General features: G+C 42.0%; 1 protein-coding gene across 4 annotated transcripts in view; it reads left to right on the top strand.

Moving 5' to 3' along the window:
- Positions 1 to 490: 490 nt before the first annotated feature.
- DLGAP1 (DLG associated protein 1) overlaps positions 491 to 21,369 on the top strand; it is an 868,306-nt gene continuing 847,427 nt past the window's right edge. For all 4 annotated transcript variants that reach the window (XM_029921991.1, XM_029921989.1, XM_029921990.1 and 1 more), the window contains exon 1: positions 491 to 780. The gene's annotated coding sequence lies outside the window, so the exon portion shown is untranslated. The remainder of the gene's footprint in view (positions 781 to 21,369) is intronic.

Genomic DNA, 21,369 nt, shown 5'->3' with positions numbered 1-21,369 from the left:
ATAAAAAAAACTGTTAAGAGTTCTCCCGAGTCCCTGTCTTCAGAAGACAAGGTTAGGGACGGCGACTGGCCGGAGTAGAAGAGAAGGCTCAATTCTCCGGAGACGCTGCGCCAGGGAACGGATGGGGCACGCCCACCAACGGGTGGCCGCGTCTCGGTTCGGTCCCAGGGATGCGGGGCTTTCCCGGCGGTCGGGTCTGAGCGCGGTGAGCGCACTCGCCACCGCAAGGCTGAGCGGGCCGAAGCCGCAGGCCCGGAGCGCGCTCGGGGAGAGGCCGGGCGCCGCCCCGCGGCCTCGGCGCACGTGCCTGGGCTGGGGCCAGGGCGAGCGGCCGCGCCGTAGTAGCTGGGGCGGGCGGGAGCGGCTGGCTCCGGGCCGCGGCCGCCGCCCGCCCGCCGGCTCCGGTGGTTGGGCGGAGGAAGCGCGGGACTCCTCCTCCCCACCGTATTAACATGCACCCAGGGGCGGGTGACCAGCCCAGCCTCGCCGCCCCAGCTCGCCGCGTCCCGGCGCTCAGCCTCCGCGCCAGAGGCGAGCGCTGCGCTCCCGGCGCCGCAATCCCGAGGACACGGCCTCTCCGACACCCCCGGCCCCGGGAAGTCGGCGGTATTAGCGGCGGGAGCGGTCGCAGCCGCCTCTGCTCATCTCTCGAGCGCTTCCCGTCACCTCGCTGAGACCCTGCCCGGGCCGCGGGGACGCCCTTTTTCGTCCTCCTTCCGAGGCTCGTGGGACCGACGGACGGACACCGGGATCCAGGGCCGGACTGCGGGCAGCGGCCAGGTAACGGCGGGCTGCGCTGCGGGGCTGGGCGTGAGCGCGTGGTGGCAGCCACCGGAGCCCGGGCCGCCGCCGCCGCCGCGATCGCAGCGCCCTGGGTGTCTCTTGACCGCGGCGCGGTCGCCGCTCCTCTCGCCCGCGGAGGGACGATGGGCTGGGCTCCCTTGGCCCGCTTCTCCTTCGCCATCCGCCGCCTGGGGTGCGCTCCCGGACCCCTGGGGACCCCGGGAACCCGGGGGCCAGCGCGTCCCTCTCTGGGCTTGAGGTCCTTGCGGCTCCCTCTTGGGGCCCGGGGAGGGGACGGATTTCTAATTGCGACAGGGTCCTGGAAGGGGGAGGGGAGAACACTAGTTCCCGTCATCTCCACCGGCCAAATTCACACCTCCCCCCGCCCGCAAGCCCTGGTGCACCTTGCAGGGGAGGAGGGGGCTGCTCACTGCAGGGGACTTCTCAGCAGGCTCCTGGGTCGTTTGCCAAGCAAGTTGTTGCACTTGCTTTTTAGGTGACATTTTGGCTTTGGTTGTGGAGAGAGCCTCCTCCCGGGTGTGTGTGCGTGTGTGCGCGCGCGCGTAAAAGAGAAAGCCAGAGAACAGAGACACAAAGAGAGACAGATAGAAGCACGCAGGGGGAGAACGAGGTACAGAAAGAGAGACACACACACAGAGGATGGGATTCAAGGGGGAGGTCACTGTAGATTCGCCCCCCGCCCGCGGCCGAGGCCAATTCTCGGCGAATCGCGCGGCCAACCTTGAGACGCGGCATTCAGTGAACTGAATGAGCGGGGCTGGAGCCGAGACCAAACCCGGACTTCTCCTCCGGGCTGGGAGAGATAACAAATTGCACTTTCATTGAGGGGCGGCTGCAGCTGCGGGAGCGACCTTCGGAGGGCCGCGCGGAGATGAAGACCCTGCATTCAGGACTCCCGCTGCTGCGCTCCCGGAGGAAGGCGAGCTGTCCCTGCTTCACCCGGTGGCCCCCGGGAGGCCGTGGGAAGCGGCGACCCGCTGTTCGGGTGCCCGCGCCCGAGACACTGAGTGCCTGTCCCCGAGCGCGGCTCCCGCCCCGGCTCCCGGGCTCGCCTTCCTCCCGGCTGGTAGCGCTGCGGAATTTTCTGTCTGAAAACCAGGGGGGAGGGCGTGCGGAGGGGAGGGGGCTTGAAGTGGCCCAGGGACTGGGACGCGGGTGGGTAGATGTGACTTCTTTCACGGATTCCAGCAGGACTCTATTGACACTCCTGACACCGTGAGCCTGGCTTGGGTTCATGAGAGACCGACGCGTTCTGCCTCCCTTGGCATAACATGTGAAGTTATGGAATTACGAGGATGAAAGGCGTAATTAAAGTGACAATTAAAAATAGATCTTTATCTTTTATAGTGTTCATGAATGGCTTTGTAAAGCGGTGATGGATCGAACTGAGTTGTAGTCAGACCGTGGGATGCGAACTAGGAAAACGATTTTAGGACCCAATGCAAACATCTTGTAAATTTATTTTTACCAGGAAGGACCTAACTGCTTTTTGAATGTTATTTATAGCAGAATTTCAGTTTCAGGAAGCAACTTTCTATTGGCCAATGTAATTTTGCATATATAGCACTCGTTGTTATTCCAACTTGGATGGAAAAAACATGGAAACAAGAAATCTTATAAGTATCTCAATTTATATAATGTCAAGAGAATAAAGTTTTCTTTGCTTAAATTTTTACAAAGGAAATTCAAAGCAATAAAAACACGTTGCCTGTATCTATGCAAAATATATGACACTTAAATGTTTGGGTCATAAAAATCACGCAGTTCAGAAAATATATATTCTGGCATAAAGAGGAAATAGATAATTTCATAGAAACTGGTATCAATAGCTATGTTATTAATCTCCTTTTTATATATCACTTCAGTTTAAAGTTGCAGTAGGTGAAGGCACTGCTTTGAAATATTACAAGTTTCAGATCTAAAATCCCAGGACTACTTTGGAAAAAAAAAACAAAAACCCTGACTCATTTAAAAGAAAATGCTACTTAAATGAGAAGAGACTTAAGCACATTTGCAAATATAGGACATTAAAAAAATTATGCCTATCTCTCTATTTCTCTGTATGTTTCTATTAGGGCTTCTAGTCTTAGTTTCCCAAATGAAGTATCTTATCTCAAACATTATAGGCAGTATAATTGGCAAAATGAACTGGTTAAGAGATTCCTTAAAAGGCTGTGAAGTGATTTTCTGACAAAACTCTTCAAATAACACATGAGCTGTTGTGCTTTTGAGAGATAACATGTACATGAGTTTTCCCGATGGGGAATTTTCATGGCTTAGCATCTTTAATTTCTCCTTCAACATAAACTTTATTCTGCCAGAACTAAAACCTTGAAGAAACATATCAATAATTATTGAAAGGAAGACCTTTTTCTCAAAATATTGCATACCCCTTATAGAAAAATAGCCAAAAACTAAGTGGTATTCTACTTTCTAAATCTTTCTAAGCTTAAATGTCCTATTGAATCAAACTTGGAAAGATGAATTGCATACACCTTGATTTAATTAAGTCTGTTCGGTATGTGTGCCTTCATTCCATATAGCCCTCTATATTCATTATATTTAAAAACTTTTTAAATGTTTTATTTGTTCTTGAGAGAGAGAGAGAGAGAGAGAGAGAGGGAGGGAGGGAGGGAGGTAGGGAGAGGGAGGGAGGGAGGATGAGTGAGGGAGGGGCAGAGCGAGAGAGGGAGGGACACAGAATCCAAAGCACACTCCAGGCTCTGAGCTGTCAGCACAGAGCCCAATGCAAGGCTCGAACCCATGGACTGTGAGATCATGACCTGAGCTGAAGTCAGATGCTCAACTGACTGAACCGCCTAGGCGCCCTCATTATTTTTTTTAAATATAAAATTAAAACTGGGAAGAGGGAAATTGAATTTATACTAACTACGTATTTAGAGGGATGTAGCACAATAGTAGTTTCAGCTACAGCTTAACTGAGGCAAGGGCCATATTCTTTGTATAGCAACTTCTGGAAACAAACAAACAAAAATCAACCTTCTGAATTAGATTTCATATAATATTTTGAATTGAGAAATAATCGAATGCTATCCAAATGAGTGTTTTTGTAGTGAAGTTTATATGGTAGGCTCCAACTCCTGTGATGGTGTCTTCTTGATCATTCCCACAATTAGCTCCACCCTTTATCAGACCAGCTCTGCTCCCTGTGAAGTTTTTCTTGGGAAGCGTTCATTGAACTGGAGGGCTTTTATGAAGAGTTCATCTCTATAGAAAGCACACTTGCCTCTCTTTGCTTAATTTAAGGAAACAATGCTGTTGTAAGTCCTTTTGTTTCTTTTCTCTTTTTCCTTGTAATTATTTTCCCCCTGCTAAAAGAGCAGCACCACTAAAGCTGAAAGGCTACCGGGACTTTTCAGAAATCTTAACACTCTCCGACCCCCCACCTCTCTCATCTATGTCTTACATACGTGGTATGTTGTTTGGTTAAGACGTTTTATTTTATTTTTTATTTTTATTTTTTTTATTTTTGAGAGACAGAGAGAGACAGTGTGAGCAGGGGAGGGTCAGAGAGAGAGAGAGGGAGACACAGAATCCAAAAAAACAGGCTCCAGGCTCTGAGCTAGCGGTCAGCACAGAGCCCAATGTGGAGCTCGAACCCACTAACCAGGAGATCATGACCTGAGCCGAAGCCGGATGCTTAACCTGCTGAGCCACCCAGGCACCCCATGTTTTTATTTTAAAGAAATACAGATACAAAAGACAGAAACACAATCACAAGAATGCCCTTTTCAAGCATTCTAAAAATTTTTGTGCTGCCAATATGCTTGGAGTTTCAAAAGCACCCTGTGTCATGTGCTGTCTTTTATTTCCAGACGATCCTAAAGACTTGTAATTCTCCATTTTCAAAGAAAAGAATCATTTCACTACCCCCACCTGCCCTGAATGACTTTCTCAATGCCTCCTTTTTATGTTTATTTTTTAATGTTTGTTTGTTTGTTTTTTGAGGGGAGAGAGAAGAGGAGAAAGAGAGGGAAACACAGAATCTGAAGCAGACTCCAGGCTCCAAGCTGTCAGCACAGAGCCCAATGTGAGGCTCCAACTCCGGAACCTTGATCATAACCTGAGCATAAGTCAGAGGCCACTGAGCTACCCAGGTTCCCCTCCCTACCTCCTTTTTAAATCCTGGGGAATTTGTAGGTTGATTTCTCTTACTGCCCAATGAAGGTGACTTTCTCTAGATGTGTGGTCTTTCAGGAATTAGAGAGACCGTCCTTCTACTACCACAGAGGACACAGAGGAGGATTTAGAACAGGTCTCAGTCATTTGTTTCCATTTATTAAATATCCACTGATAACTTATTGGATGAGATACCAGATACCAGTTCCTTTTCTTCTAACACATATTTGTTTTATGCAAAATAGTTTTAATAGAAAATTAATTATTAATGTATTATATACCATTAATACATGAAGTATTAAAGCACTTATGTACATTTATTACACACACACACACACACACACACACACACACACACACACATGAGGTTGCTATTGCATATGAGATCAATTTTATATTCTTCATTCTAGTGAATGGCAGGGGCCAGACAGCTGGTGTACTGGTAAGAGACTAGAGTTATTCTCTTCCTTTGTAGACTTAAAGGTTGGTGTTTATTGTTTTCTCCTTTCCCTAGGATTTAATGAGTTGCAGGTAAGGAGTGCTGTGCCACTTCAGAAGACCAGCTCATGCACCGGAGGCCCTCTGGACATAGAGCCATAGATCTTTGGCCTAGATTCCTGGACCTTTTCTTGGCTAAATGAGAATCAGTTAAACTGGGATATGATTGCCCCACTTGGGGGTGTTGGCAATGATGTATCAGTGCTCTGCATCTGCTGTGAAGATGCAAACCCACCTTCCCCGTGGAGTTTGCCCAGCTAAACTATTCATTTTTATATGCACTTATCAGAGTTTGCTCACCCGTTGTCATTGACCATTTCTAGATCTTCTCTCAACATTTTTTTTTGTTGGATTTGTAAGCAGCAACACAAAAGCCAGCATGAAGAGTGTAGTTTGGCAGTGTATGAACTGCCCAGTCCTGCCAGATTTTCTTAGTATTCAGCAGAGGAGGGGCTAATCGAAGCCCTGGATAAGCAATTAGGAGATGAGGGTTTCTGGTGGGGCTGGTTCCCTCCCCAGCTCGTGTGTCCTAGTCTGCACCCTCCCAGTCTGCACAGGGAAGACTCAGAGACATTTAAATGGCTCCTTCAGGCAGCTTGTGGGGAGGTCTCTCTCTCTGGGCGTGCTTCCAGCTCTGCTGCTTTGCTCTGTGACACGGTTTTGGCTAATTTGAAAACATCTGCTAGAGTAACTTCCCTTTTCATTCTACTACTGGAGAACGTTTATTAGTATATTATAGGACAACTGCCATTAACCCTTGCTCTGACCTCAAGATTACATATACCCTTTTTCTGGAGACCGTTTCTTCCTTAGTTTCAATTTCAGTGGAAAGTCAGAAGGAAGTCTATTTCTGGATTAAAAATTTCCCTGCTACATCACACTGAGATTTCTTTACAAAACACATGCTGCAGTTTCAGAGGCAAATGGCATTTTGATCATGTCTCAGACTTTGCAAACACCTCTTCCATGATACCATTCATCATACTACTCTAGTAAAAAGGCAAGGCGTAGTCACTCCCTTAGAAGCTCCTTTCCCAGACATTAACCCAGGCAAAGTAACCTTTTCATTCTTTCAAACAGGGATGCTCTTTTCCATTAGAGCCCAAGGGGCGGGGAGGTGGGAGTGGGGTGGCTGTGGGTAGGGACAGGATCTTGAATCAGTAACATATTTGGGAGTTTATTCTAGGCCATTTAGAGACTCACTTGGTTCTATAGCTTCTGCGAAGCAGGATGAGATGTCTGCTCTCCCTGGAACAGTTTCTCATATTATTTCCTCTTTCCTAGACCTAGCGGAACATTTAATTTAGTCACTGAGGCTCTCCTGTTGAATGCAGTTTGAGTGCTTTATACTTTTTTCATGATCCTTTTACAGTAAATAACGATGCTTTGACTTTTATGATTATCCAATGACCTGTGTTCCCCACTGAACTGTGCATTCCTTGAGATCAAGAACTAAATATAGCTTTTCACCAATGTCACCAGTGCCTAGCACAGTCCCTGGCACTTAGCAAGTGGTCAGTGAACACCAGGGAAGTGAATGAATTAATAAACAAGGGAGGGAATGCAAATCTGTATTCTAACTGTGTAAGGACCGTAACTCTGAGGGTAATATCATGTGGCTTTTACAAGCCTCCTGCCTTATTAAATTTTGCATTCTCTACTCTGATAATACCTGGAAAACACAGGCCTGATCCCAGAGTGGCCAACCTGTACCAGGTTGGTTGGTACTGCATTTCCCAACCAGGAAAACTACAGTCTGCTGGAAAACAGAGGGAGGTTCTGAAGTAAGACAAGGATTAAAAAACAAAACAAATAAAACAGAAACAAAACCCCCCATCCTCTTTACTTCCTCCCCTTTCTTACTCAAAATAAACATATGAATAGCTTAACCATTCCATCTGCTGGTGTTCTGAGTGCTCCCCTCCCCAAACTCCTAACTCCTCTCTCACTGGCCACCCCAAATCCCCAAAGAATCAAGCACTCAACTATGTCTCTGTGGAATCTGATACATATTTGTTTCTTAGTTTTGTATTTCATTGTCTGTTCATGTGCCTGTCTACCTCTATGAGACCATAAGCTCAGAGACAATGGTGAGTATAGGAGCTGCATATGGAAGGGATACAGATGTTCAATGGACATTGAAAGAGGGAATCAGATCACAAGGATGAGAGAACAATCTAGGGGGAAGGAGAGAAGTGGATACAACAGACTTTCTTGCTTGAGGCTGATTTCTGTATATGTAATTCGAACCTGTGTGGGTGGCTCTCATTCAGAGGTGATGTTGGAATCTGCCACATATAATTATATGGAATCACAGCTTTCTGAGTAGTTCCATGATTTTTTTAATGCTACTTTGCAGCCAGGCATGTAGTATATTCTATCCCACTCTGTGCTTCTGAGATACTTGAATGATGTGGTTGTTGGGCCACCCACTTGGATATGCTTAATATGCCACATGGAACCCTGCTTTTGATGCTGGATCCACTGTTCAGCCTTAAATGAGGAGAAGTAAAACTCAACATGGACATGGCTCATGTTATTATAAACTATAATGTGTAATAATTTCTCCAGATTTGCTTTTCTTTTGTTGATGTGTTAAATTATCTTGCTTTGATAAGAGTCCTAAGGGATATAGATGGTTGATGTAGATATCGGCATGTATATGATCTCCAAGTAAGGGCAAACAGACAAACCAAATTAGAATCTCTTGTGTAGTCATTAGTGTGCAGAATACAGAAGTGGAAACATTGTTCAAATCCTTGAGTTTCTTAAAACCTAATCCAAAGAATAAGATTAAAATGTAGAAAATACTTAGTAAGAACATGTTATAAAATCAAACTAAGGGCTCAAATACGTGAGACCAGTCATACTGACCCTGGGCTTTTATGGAATGACAAAGCTCAACAAAGGATGGGATCATTGTGAGATGTTCCCTAAAGAGGAGGATCTTAAACTGGGCTTTCCCAGTTGGGTTAGAGTTAAATGGAAGGGATGACTTTTCAGATAAGGCAAAAATACTTACAAAGATATGGAAATGCAAACCAACTTGGTATATTTCTGGTTCAAGGAGACGGTTCTCTGCTCTGGCTCCACTGGTGCATTTGAATTAGATCTGGAGATGAATTTGGTTGAGAAGGATGGAGAATGCTTAGAGTTGATAGGAACCTGGAAGGATTTGGAATAGACAGTGATGCAGAGAAGTGGCCTCTTAAACTGATGGAAGTAGGTCTGTCTATCACCAGATTAGCACAAAGAGAAATTAATGCTGTTGCATTAATTGGGACATAAATGAAGGGAACCAGGTCTATGGAAGTAACCGTGGGAGAAAAGAAGACATGAGAAGTATTTTGGAACAAATTCTAAGTAATATTTGACTCCTTTCTTTCTCTTTTACCCTATACCCGTGTTGCAAACTATTTTTCAGTTCTTTATTATTAATTACAAATTACTGTGAAATATTTTAGTGACACCAAAAAACTAAATAAATATTGAAATAAACACCTATGTATTCACCCCCCTCCATGTGATGAAATAAGTCATGACACATACTGTTGATACTCCCAGAGTACTCTTTCTCCAAGTATATCTCCCCTCAGTGGTACTCTCATAGTTGTCTCTATAGTTCTATCATGTGGTTCTTGGGTTCGAGCCCCACATCCATGGTGATAGCACAGAGCCTGCTTGAGATCCTCTGTTTCCTTCTCTCTCTGCCCCTCCCTCCTCTCTCTTTCAAAAATAAATAAACATTAAATTTTTTTTAAAGAAAAAGAAGACAGTGAGGTTTGCCACATTGATTGACTACTTCCTTTCACTTGAAAGCTTAGAGGTCATTGTAAGGCTATTAACTTTTCTAATTTCAATATTGTTGTGTCTCAGGGAATAGGGAAGCCCAAGGAGAAAGGGTCTGGCTGGTCGGTAGAGGAGACAGAACACACATGACATGGATAGATTAAGTTCATCATCTTATACGTGTATGGTTCATGGTGCCCCGGACCAATTACAAAGTAATGGCAGAGTTGACTGATCATCGTAACAAATATAATAATAATAAAAAATTTGAAATATGGCGAGGATTACCAAAATGTGACACAGAGACATGAAGTAAGCAAATGCCGTTTGAAAAAATGGTGCCAATGTACTTGCATAATGCAGGGTTGCCACAGACCTTCAATTTGTTTAAAAAAAATGCAATAAAGTGCAGTAAAATGATGTATGCCCGTACTGAATTTTGTGTTTATCATTCCCATTTATTTCCTTATGCTTTGCTGTGTATGTGTGTACTTAAGCAATATAGTCTTGTTTTGCTGTTTGTAAGCCATATAAATAGTAAATTGCTCTGTAGTCTTTTTCACCTTTCTTTAATTGATTAGTATTTTGTGGATATACATAGATCCTATTTAGTCATTTCTCTTGCAATATGGTATTCCATCAAATAATATATCATGATTAATGTATCAATCTTCTCTCAGTAGACAGTTAGGGTACTTTCCAACAAGGCTGCCGTGAACATTCATGTATACACTTGTCTTGTGCTAACAGAGGGGACTTCTCTTAGCGCATCTCCGTAGGAGTGGAATTATAGAAGGCTGGGATTTGTGCCTTCACATTTAGTGGATAATGCTGAATTACCAAAAAGTATTTTACTTCTTTATATTCCCACTGGGAATCTAGAAGAGCCCCCTTCCCCCCATATCTTTGCCAGTACTTGGTGATCCATTTTATTTTTTGCCAGTATTATGAATGTGAAATGACAGCTCCTTGTACTTTAAATGTGTTGCTCCCTGATTAACTGCTAGTAATGTTGACCATTTCTTTCCTCTCTTGATTACCATTCAGGTCTCTTTGGAATGCTTACTCATACATGTTGTCCATTTTCCCACAGCTTTAAAAACGAAGTTACTGATTTGTAAGAGTTATTTGCATATTCTGAATATCAGAGTTTTTTCTGTAATCTGCATTTCAACCAACTACTCCCAATTGGTGGCTTGTCTTTTCATTTTTATGATGTCTTTGAGTGATTAATTTAACATGTACAATATAGTGATTCAACAATTCTATACATTACTTATCCTCATCATTGTAAGTGTACTCTAACTTCCCTTTGCCTATTTAACCCCCGCGCCCCCGCAATCACCAGTTCTGTATATTTAAGAGTCTGATTTATTGGTCTTTTGTTCTTTGTTTCTTTGTTTTGTTTCTTAAATTCCCATATGAGTGAAACCATATATTTGTCTTTCTCTTACTGACTTATTTCACTTAACATTATACTCTCTAGATCCATCTATGTTGTTGCAAATGACAACGTTTAATTCTTTTTTATGGCCAACATTTTACTGTGTATGTATACCACATCTTTATCCATTATCTGTGAATGGATGTTTGGCTCGCTTCCATATCTTGGCTATTGTAAATAATGCTGCAATAAACATAGGGGTGCAGATAGCCTTTCAAATTAGTGTTTTTGTATTCTTTGGATAAATACCCAGTAGTGCAATTGCTGGATCATGCAGTAATTCTATACTTAATCTTTAAAGGAATCTCCATACTGGTTTTCACAATAGCTGCACCAGTTTGTATTCCCACCAACCGTGCATGGGGGTTCCTTTTTCTCCACATTCTTGCCAACACATATTGTTTCTGGTCTTCTTGATTTTAGCCATTTGGACAAGTGTGAAGTGATATCTCACTGTGGTTTTGATTTGCATTTCCCTGATAAGTCAGGTTGAGCATCTTTTCATCTACTTGTTGGCCATTGAAAATTATCTTTTTATTTCTTATCTATTTGTATTTATTTTTAATTGTTTATTTACTTATTTTGAGAGAGAGAGAGAGAGAGAGAGAGACAGAGAGACAGAGAGACAGAGAGAATCCCAAGAAGGCTCTATGCTGTCAGTATGGAGCCCGATGTGGGGCTTGATCTCACAAACTGTGAGATCATGACCTGAGCTGAAATCAAGAGTTGGACACTTAACCGACTGAGCCACTCAGGTTCTCCCAAAATAATCTTTTTAAAATTTAAAATCTATGCATTTTTTAGGCTTTATGGTATAGCTAAAATAACTTGTTTAAGAAATTTTTTCCAGGTGCCTGGGTGGCTCAGTGGATTAAGTGTCCAACTTTGGCTCAGGTCATGATCTTGTGGTTCATGGGTTCAGGCCCCATATGGGGCTCTGTGCTGATAGCTCAGAGCCGGGAACCTGCTCATGGAGTCTGCATCTCCCTTTCTTTCTGCCTTTCCTCCACACATACTCTGTCTCTCTCTCTTTCAAAAAAAAAAGATACCTTTTCTGATTCCAAAGTGATATAGACATTATCCTTTCATATCTTATAAACTGTTAAGGTTTTATTTTCACATTTAGTTCTTTAAGACTTTCTTATCAATAATTATTTTATAAAGCCTTTCATTATATTCCAAATTTGGGCAAGACACATGCCTTCTTTTGGTCTTAATATCTTCCTCATGGAATGAAAGTTTGAATTAGTTGTGTGAATTCTGCTGATGCTGCTTGCCTTTGGTCTTCATTGTTTTATGCATGGAATGCACAGAAGTCTCCTAATGGCACTTCTTGTCTGCAGGGTCTCCTGATTACACTTGGATCAGGATTTACTTTTTAATGAACTGTCCAAGTCATTGTGAGACTCCTCAGACTTTGTCCTTGAGACCAGTGAGGACAGTAGCCACATCCCTTTGCGCTTGCCTGAATCTCTTAGATCTGAGCACAAACCAGGACCACACTTGGCTGTCAGACACCTGGGTGGAATGAATGCCAGAGACACAGTGGGCTCCCTTCATTGCTGAGCTCCGTTTCATCATCAACCTGTTACATGGAACCTCCTCTCTGCCATAACCACCCCTACTCGTCAGGACTGTGCCATTCTGGCTACTCTCTCCTCTTTGTTTCTTTCCATGTATTTTAAATTCTGTCTACTTGACGAATTGCTTACAGATTCTCCTAGGGCTCGGACAAGGAAAGTCAAGGAATTTTTCCCCTTTCATGTCCTTCAAGATAGTTTGAATATTTTGCCACAGGCAGGGATTTCTTTTAAGATGATTGTTTCAAAGCCCTCTCTCCTGAAAGGTCAAATACCACCTCTCATATGAAGTATTTTATTATTTTATTGTACTTTATGTGAACGTATTTATTTATTTTGAGAGGGGAGGGGGCACAGAGATACTGGAAGAGAGAGAGAATCCCAAGCAGTCCCCCCTGAGTTTGAGATCATGACCCAAGACAAAATAGTCATTTGCTTAACTGACTGAGTCACCCAGGCACCCCACATGAAGCCCAGGGTAAACTCGATTCTGAATTCGAGTTGCATTTTTCTGGATCATTTACTCTATGATTTACATTTTAAACTTTTTGTGTGAATACTCCTAGATTTTAAGATCCTTTAAGGGATGTGTTTTCTTAGGTGTTTTTGAATCTCTCTAAAGCCCAAAAGCAAGAGCCAGAAGAGTGAGTTTTCAATGGGTTATGGCTGCTTTCTTGATGATTGGTAAAGTTACTGAAGATGACATTGGGTGAGTGGAAACGTAGAGGGTGAGGACACTGGGATTAGTGAATTGCCAGACATATAAGTATTTGGCATAGGGAGCTCATTCTTAGTGAGTCAATTGAGCTCGTGTGTGTGTGTGTGTGTGTGTGTGTATCTGTGTGTGTGTGTGTGTGTGTGTGTGTGTGTGTGTGTGATGTTTAGAGATAGAGAGCCTGTGAGCAGGGGAGAGGGACAGAAGAAAAGAGAAGAGAGGGAGAGAATCCCAAGCAGGCTTCATGGTAAACATGGGAGGGGTTCGATCCCACAACCCTGGGATCATGAGCTGAGCCAAAATCAAAAATCGAAAGCTCAACCAACTAGCCACCCATGCACCCCTGTTTGTGTTGCTTTTTAAGACAAATATTGGACATGTCCTGTGGGCAACTTGGAAAACATTAAAAACTAAGATTGGTTGAGGGGGTGCCTGAGTGGCTCAGCTGGTTGTGGTCTGACTTTGGCTCAGGTCATGATCTGACAGTTCATGGGTTTGAGCCCCATGTCAGGCTCTGTGCTGACAGCTCAGAGCCTGGAGCCTGCTTCAGATTCCGTCTCCCTCTCTTCCTGCCCCTCCCCCAGCTTTTGCTCTGTCTCTCAAAAATTAGTAAACATTAAAAAACCCAAAATTCCGTTTTAGGAAATGACAAAATTTGAGGTGTTGACTAGGGAATTATTGCTGGAAGGTGATCAGTAGCTTCATGATGCTAGCAGCTGTTTGTGTGTTCCGGATAGGACTGTTCCCCCAACCCCAGTCCTGATTCTACTATCCTGAGACATCTAACTAGCTAGATGACTTTGAGCAAGTTAATTATTCTGAGCCCAGTTTTCTGATCTGAGAAATAAGGATAATTAAATTTACATTTTGGAGTTTTTGAAAGGATTCCATGAAGCAACCTGCGTAAAGTATCTAGTTCAATGGTGGATGCATGGGGAACACTTAATACATGTGGTTATTAATGATATATTTTATCTTTAAGAGCTAATCCGCCAACCAGTCTTTTAACATCAAAGTAGCACCAAGAATTAAAAAACAAAACCGAACTGTGTATTCATGAAATACTTCTTCTCTTATAGAAAATTCCTAGAACTTATTTCATTTTCTTTTATTATCTGATGCCAGTGATAGCAATTTGCTGAGCAAGTTGAGCAATAGCTGGCATTTATTGAGTAATTGAGCACCCACTGGACTTTGTGATCTTGTAGGAGACACTTCCAGTGTCGCCTGTATGCTCCAGACGCTAAGTAATATCTGTAGGGAACGAAGCCCCCAGCCCTTATAGCCCAGCCTTGTCTGATGATGTGAGATTACCAAAAACATCAGTGATGTCTTTCTTCCCAAGGGGGATGAAGTGTGTGACAATTCAGTCATGAAATAATTCAGTGCATTTCAAACAACATTCAAAATGTGAATTTTATTTTACTCTGGCCAGAGTACCTGTTGACTAGGACAGGAGAGGACAGGGAAACAATCCAAAGGTTAGCCCAGAAAAAGGAAGCTTTTCTTGATCCTTACAGAGGAGCATCTCTGAAAGGTCATGGTGCGTGCCGCCTAGTCGTACACTGGCGGGTGGAGCGCATGTGTGTTCTGATTGGGCCCACCTCCCATGCTCTGCAGGTGTATCTTTTGCCTCCCTGTCAGCATGTGTTTAGCCCACAGTTTCTCCTAGAGAAGGTGCAGCAAATGAAAACCAGTACAAATAATAATGAGAACATTTAATGATTGGTCAGGTGGGGAAATCCTGTTTTGTTTTTCATTAAAAACGTGTTTCTGGACAATTGTATCTAAATTATTTGGGTTGAAAAATTTTAATCTATTACAGTAAGGCAGTATTTCTTATCCTGTGATTGAGGTTTAAAACCCCGTAGAACATCAAACAAAATACCTTTTCTCAAGGAAAATACCTTTTCTCAAGGAATTCTTTCAGGAATTCCTTTTGTGTAGAAATGTTGGCACACAGAAAGTGGCTTGAAATGCTCTGTAGAGAGATGATAAAGTCACATTAAATGTAAGTTAAATGTTGACAATACTAATTTACAGATAAGATGTGTTCCAAAGTTGTGCTTATAAGATGAATATTTTTGGACATCAAACAGGATTATCCCAGAGAGATTGTGCTATCTAGTGGTGGCTGATTTCTAAAATTAAATTTCTAGAGTAGTTAAACCCATTTTCTATGAGCAGTATTACTCTAATGAATGCCATATCTATCAAAAATTCAGGACTCTATATCTGTGAAAAAAAGGAATTCTAAATTTTGACCGGGAACACACATTACTCCTTTTACCATGGAGTTAGGAGCTCTCTGCTTCTGCTGGTGGTCAGACCCTGGGCGATACTCCCAGGAATACTCACAGAGATATGATTTTCATTGATCCAGGATCAGAATCCAGTGAGGGGATGAGGGAACCAAAAGTTCATACTCATTAGCACTAATAATTGTTAAAGGTCTACATTTATATAAGCTATTTCTCTACTTAAATTTGAATAAAGGAAGAAAAGTCTAGTATGGAGCAAGAAATATATGTTATTTCTAAGTCAGATGTTGTAGGTTAAGAGTGATAGGTAGAACTGTATTTCCTTGTACTTAGGTCATTTTTGCTAGACCTTTTTTCTATGCATTTCAGATTCTTTTTTTTTTTTCCACTTGAACTCATCTAGTTTATTTCCCTATATTTTCTTTTTTTTTCATAATATTTTGTCAAATTGTTTTCCATACAACACCCAGTGCTCTTCCCCTCAAGTGCCCTCCTCCATCACCACCACCTGTCTTCCCCCCCTCCCCCCCAACCCTCAGTTCATTCTCAGCTTTCAATAGTCTCTCAAGTTCTGCATCCCTCTCTCTCCCCAACTCTCTCTCCCTCCTCCGTTCCCCCTGGTTCTCCATTAGGTCTCTCTTGTTTTCCTGCTAGACCTATGAGTGCAAACATATGGTTTCTGTCCTTCTCTGCCTGGCTTACTTCACTCATATGCATTTCAGAGTCTGAAGATGCCCACTAGTGGATGATGGGAATTACCGATTCATTCATTTACTCATTTAATCAACAACAATTTATTGAAAAATTAGTATATGCCAGGCATTATTCTAGGTGCTTTAAATCCAGTCCTGAACAAGGATAAAAGACGCCTGCCCTCAAGGGATTTACAGTCAAGCAGGAGGAGACAGACAGCAAACAGTAAACATAATGAATACTTCTCTGACAGTATTAGGATTAAGAGCTATAAAAAGTTGGGTCTGATGAAAGGGATCATTGAAGTACTATTCTTTGATAGATTTCTGGTCTAGAACAAAATAAGGTGGGTTTTTGTTTTTGTTTTTCCTGTTTGTTTTTGTTTTTAATTCAGACCTTCACTTGAAATGTTAGGATTTGACAAAGACTCAGGTGAGGTGTGGGATTACTTTCACAGTCTTGTCATTCTTTCCTCCTCTCTGTTTTAACAGCTGTCTCTCTGCTCCTCAGAAATGGTATCTACCATAATGCATCATAGCTAGTTGTGTTTTTTACCATACTACGAATTATAACACAAAGCATGTTTCTTGTAAACTTATCTTCCTGCAGTAATACTGCTAGAATAATAATGGTGATTGTATGTCTTACTGAAGGCTTCCTGCATACTAAGCACATGATGCCAGCCCTCTGTAGACAGTGATATGCTTTATAGAATATATTCTTAGGCCACAGAACTTCCTCGGATAGAGCTGGTCATTGGACTGAGGTCTGTTAGCACTAGGTTCTGTACTCCCCTGGTGCCTAACCCAGTGCCTGACACTTGGTTGGCATCCAAGAGATGCAGAGTGAAATGGAAATTAGATAAGCTGTAATGTGAGAAACTCATAACTCTCAGAAGTGTAACTCCAGTTGCCTGCAAGTTATAATGTCCTCTTGATTTAAATCGTTGAATTTAAAGTCCAGCTGACCCAAGAAAGTGATAGTTACTTGGAAATTTCTGGAAGTAACACTTTGCTTACTTTTCTTTAATGTCTACCTCCTGTTTCCCTATATCTCATACTTGGAGAACACAAAAGAAATAGAATGACTTCTGTTGAAATCACGACCTTCTAGTTTGAAGGCAAAACTACTTTTGTTCTATAATGTCCATCATAGTAAAGAATCTCAGTGGGTCCTTTTGTTTTGTTTTGTTGAGTTTTCCCTTGATTTTTACTAGTACCTGCTTCAATGGGTTCATTCAGGATGCAGGCATTTTGATGGCATATGAACCAAGTGCATAAGTAGGCTGTATCTGGCTTGACATTTGCTTTCTACCTGGCTTTTGCTGCTTGTCAGAGAAATTTTGTGTGACAGAGGTGAGTCTCAGTGGGACCTTCTAGGGGTGTGACCATCTGCTCGCTCTGAAGAAAATCAGTCTCTTCTTTCCAGGAAAGGGTCTGTTGGCTGCAAGAGAAGCTTGAGCTGTTTCCCATTGAGTAATCTATTTGAAAGGATAAATGAGAACATTCTTCAAAGACAAAGAAGCACAAACACAGATGAGGTCTTCAATCAGGAGCACAATTTAGAGAACACAATGAACCAACCTGCCACATCTGTTAACAAGGTTCAGATCAGGACTTCAGCGGAGAGGGGAAACAAAGATGTCAGATCATCCTCCTAAGATAGCCTTGAAAGGAAGAGCTTCTTGCTTCTCACTTCTTGGGATGCTTTGCAATCCAGCAGGATGGAATTAAAAAACTTCCAACTGTTTAAACACACATTGGTAAATCAACATTGTTGTATCCTTGACTCGAGAACAAGGTGATTCGACTGACTTATAGAGCAGTAGAATGCTCCTTTAGCTTTTTTCTTTAACTGTACGTTTTTAAGGAATTAGTAATTTGGCTGTGTAAGATTGTATCTCTGCCTCAGATAAACTATATCTGTATAAGTAGATCTGCCAGCAGATAACGAGAGGAAATGAATAAAGGTATACATAACACTGAATGCAACTTATGAAGCATTGTATAAATGGAGTATCTTAAATCCTTCTTCCCGTATTTCCATATAGATTATCTCTAATGCTTTTTCCTTCAGAATTTACATTTCTGACCCCAGATGAATTCGAATGTCTTAATTGACCTAGCACATAAATGTAGTGAAAGTTCTAGACAGGTACTAGTTACCATAATGTACTAATAGTAAGGCATTAATTTGTTGAAGACAGAAAGTAAATGGCCAAAGGCTTGGCTATTTTTCAATCTATAGGGGTCCTACACTGAAAATTCAAATTCAATTTTTATTAGTTATGTTCTTAAACTTAATTTGCATACATATGTATGGAGTATACAGAGGCTAAAATAGTTTATTAAAAATTCTGAAATTGAAATTGGGAAGTTCACATCATACAGTTACATATGTTCAGGTAAAAGTTTATGAATAACAAATATTTTCTAAGCTATTTTGTTCAATCCACCTGGAATTTTGCCTTGTCTCTCCTCTGGACTCCTTTCACATGTCTGCTGTTTTCCCCCCTCATTAATGCCATTCTTCTTTTTTTTAATGTTTTATTTATTTTTGAGAAAACACAAGCAGGGTAGGGGCAGAGACAGAGGGACAGAGGACCTGAAGTGGGCTCTGTGCTGACATAAACAAGCCTGATGTGGGACTTCAACTCACAAACCATGAGATCATGACTTGAGCCAAAGTCAGATGCTTAGTTGACTGAGGCACCCAGGTATCCCCACTAATGCCATTCTGGATCACCATTTGGAAAATGCTTCAATCTGTCCCCATTATTCTCTCTCTGAGCATCCTAGCATAGAGTTTTTCAATAAAGATTTGTCAAATATTGGTTCTTAATAAATGTTTTTCCAGAGAATTAATAGGAGGTAACAAAGTTCTCAATAATTTAAATTTCTTGCTTATAATAGCAAGACACGTTTGAACATGAAGTTTAAGTCATTATTAGTTGAGGAAGTTGAGTTTAAAATTGTGGTTTTAAGTCTGAATCCTACAATTATGTCAACTTCTAATAAGTGTTTGGAAATAATCTTTAGAAATAGCATCATCCCTATTTCAGTGAACTCACAGGCTAATGAGAAAGAAAGAAAGGGTAGGATTCAATCCACTGAGGTTAGTAGGGTGATGAGGTGTTACAGGATGCTGGGCTAAGTCTGAACGGGGTCACTAATTCTGCAAGTGAGTATTAGGGAGGGAGAGTTTCTCAGAGATGGGGATCAGGGCTGCAAAGGAACATCAGAGTTGGGAAGGAAGTGCTTTAGTCTTTATTGAGCCTTTGAAGGCAATTCACAGGAAGCTGCTTCTCTTCCTACCATTACTTTGCCAACAATGTGTTCTGTGGCATGTAATATGCACCTCTCTCCAGTTCTGTTTACCCTTGTGTCAACCGATAGGACTAATATTCTGTGTACTATTATTTCAGATGAGCCTGGTGTTCCACAGAGGTTTCAGTGACATGAAATACACACTGAAGTCAAATGACTATAAATCATGTGATTATAATGATGAACAGTTAAAATCTGAACATGAAGAAGCATGTGGAGGAAGTCGAGTATGTTTTATATAAACTAGGTAGGTAGTAAGTGTAACAAAAGAAGTTGAAGATGAACTGTATTTGTGGGGGCAGTGCCGAGGGATATATTATTGGACAGGGAGACTGATAAATGTGATGATGGGAACATGGGAGAATAAGGAAAATGCAGTGGTGTTGGGGGTTAAGTAATGGAGATAGTGTTGAGTAAATAGTGGGGTGGTGATAGGGGGTAAGTAGTGGAGTGGTGTTTTGGGAGGTGGTGTTGGGGTTAAGTAATGGGATGGTACTAAGGGCAAGTAATGGGGTGTTGTTAGGGGGTAAGTAATAAAGATGATGGCATTATGGAATAAGGAGTAATGTTTATTAAAGTAATGAGTTTTTAAAGTAATGTGATAGTGTTGGGTATAAGGAGTAATCTAGGGATTAAGTAATGGGATGGTTTTGGGAGTAAGTAATGGAGTGATATTGCAGGTAAGTCATGGGGTGGCATGGGGGTAAGCACTGGGATGGTGTTGGGGGGTAAGGAGTGATGTTGGGGGTAAGTAATGGAGTCATGCTGGGAGGTAAGTAAGGGAGTGGTGTTGGGGTATAAGTAAGGGATGGTGTTGGGGAGTAAGTGAACACTAGTAAGGAACATGAGAGATTTTAAACAGTTGCATGGGTTAAAAATCTTGGAAATAAAGTGTCCAAGAAGGATTTGTAGAAATTTTCTATGTCTTACACTTTGTATAATTCACACAGAAAAATATACATTATTATTCATAATTTCTGGAACCACTTTTTAATCCATCAGGTGGACTCAGCCTTAAAGTCATTACAATTATGTATATACTAATAAAAATGAATAAATAAAGTTGATGAGCACCTGACAGCCAGAATGATTTTCTAGGGAATTAAAGTAAATGAGGGACCTATTAGATGATAGCATCAGCCTAGTATTTCAAAAACATTTAGTGATGCATTATTTGCCATGTACTATGTTTGGTCCTGGAGTGTAAAAGTACCACCTCCTGGAGAGACCAGTATATAAACAAAATTTGGCAATTTGTTGTAATAAGTACATAGAGATACTGGGAGAACCCAGAGGGGTGATATGTAACTCTTCCAAAGGAAGCTCTTGAGCTGTTTTTCTAGCATCTCACCTAGCTTGTATGTTCTAAGAGAATTGATTATTTTCTCTCTCTCTAAAGTTGCATTAAAAAAATGAACAAATCAAGAGACTATAGATGCTGGCGAGGGTGTGGAGAGACGGGCACCCTCCTACACTGTTGGTGGGAATGTAAACTGGTGCAGCCGCTCTGGAAAACAGTATGGAGGTTTCTCAAAAACACTATCCATAGACCTCCCCTATGACCCAGCAACAGCACTGCTAGGGATTTACCCAAGAGATACAAAAATACTGATGCATAGGAGCACATGTACCCCAATGTTTATAGCAGCAATGTCAACAATAGCCAAAACATGCAAAAAGCCTACATGTCCATCACCTGATGAATGGATCAAGAAGATGTGGTACACATCTGGAGTATACGCAATAGAGTACTACATGGCAATGAGAAAGAATGAAATCTGGCCATTTGTAGGAAACTGGATGGACCTTGAGGGTGTCACGCTAAGTGAAATAAGTCAGGCAGGGAAGGACAGAAACCATATGTTTGCACTTATAGGTCTAACAGGAAAACAGGAGAAACCTAATGGAGGACCAGGGGGAGGGGAAGAGGGAAAGAGAGTTGGGGAGAGAGAGAGATGCAAAACTTGAGAGACTATTGAATACTGAAAATGAATTGAGGGTTGAAGGGGAAGGGGGAGGGAGGAAAAGAGGTGGTGGTGATGGTGGAGGGCACTTAAGGGGAAGAGCACTGGGTGTTGTATGGGAACCAATTTGACAATAAACTATTTAAAAAAAAAAT

The sequence above is a fragment of the Suricata suricatta genome, chromosome 14, assembly GCF_006229205.1.
Source record: "Suricata suricatta isolate VVHF042 chromosome 14, meerkat_22Aug2017_6uvM2_HiC, whole genome shotgun sequence".
In the NCBI taxonomy this organism is placed as follows: Eukaryota; Metazoa; Chordata; class Mammalia; order Carnivora; family Herpestidae; genus Suricata; species Suricata suricatta.
Note: the sequence above shows the minus strand (reverse complement) of the source record. Positions and strands in the feature narration are given on the sequence as shown.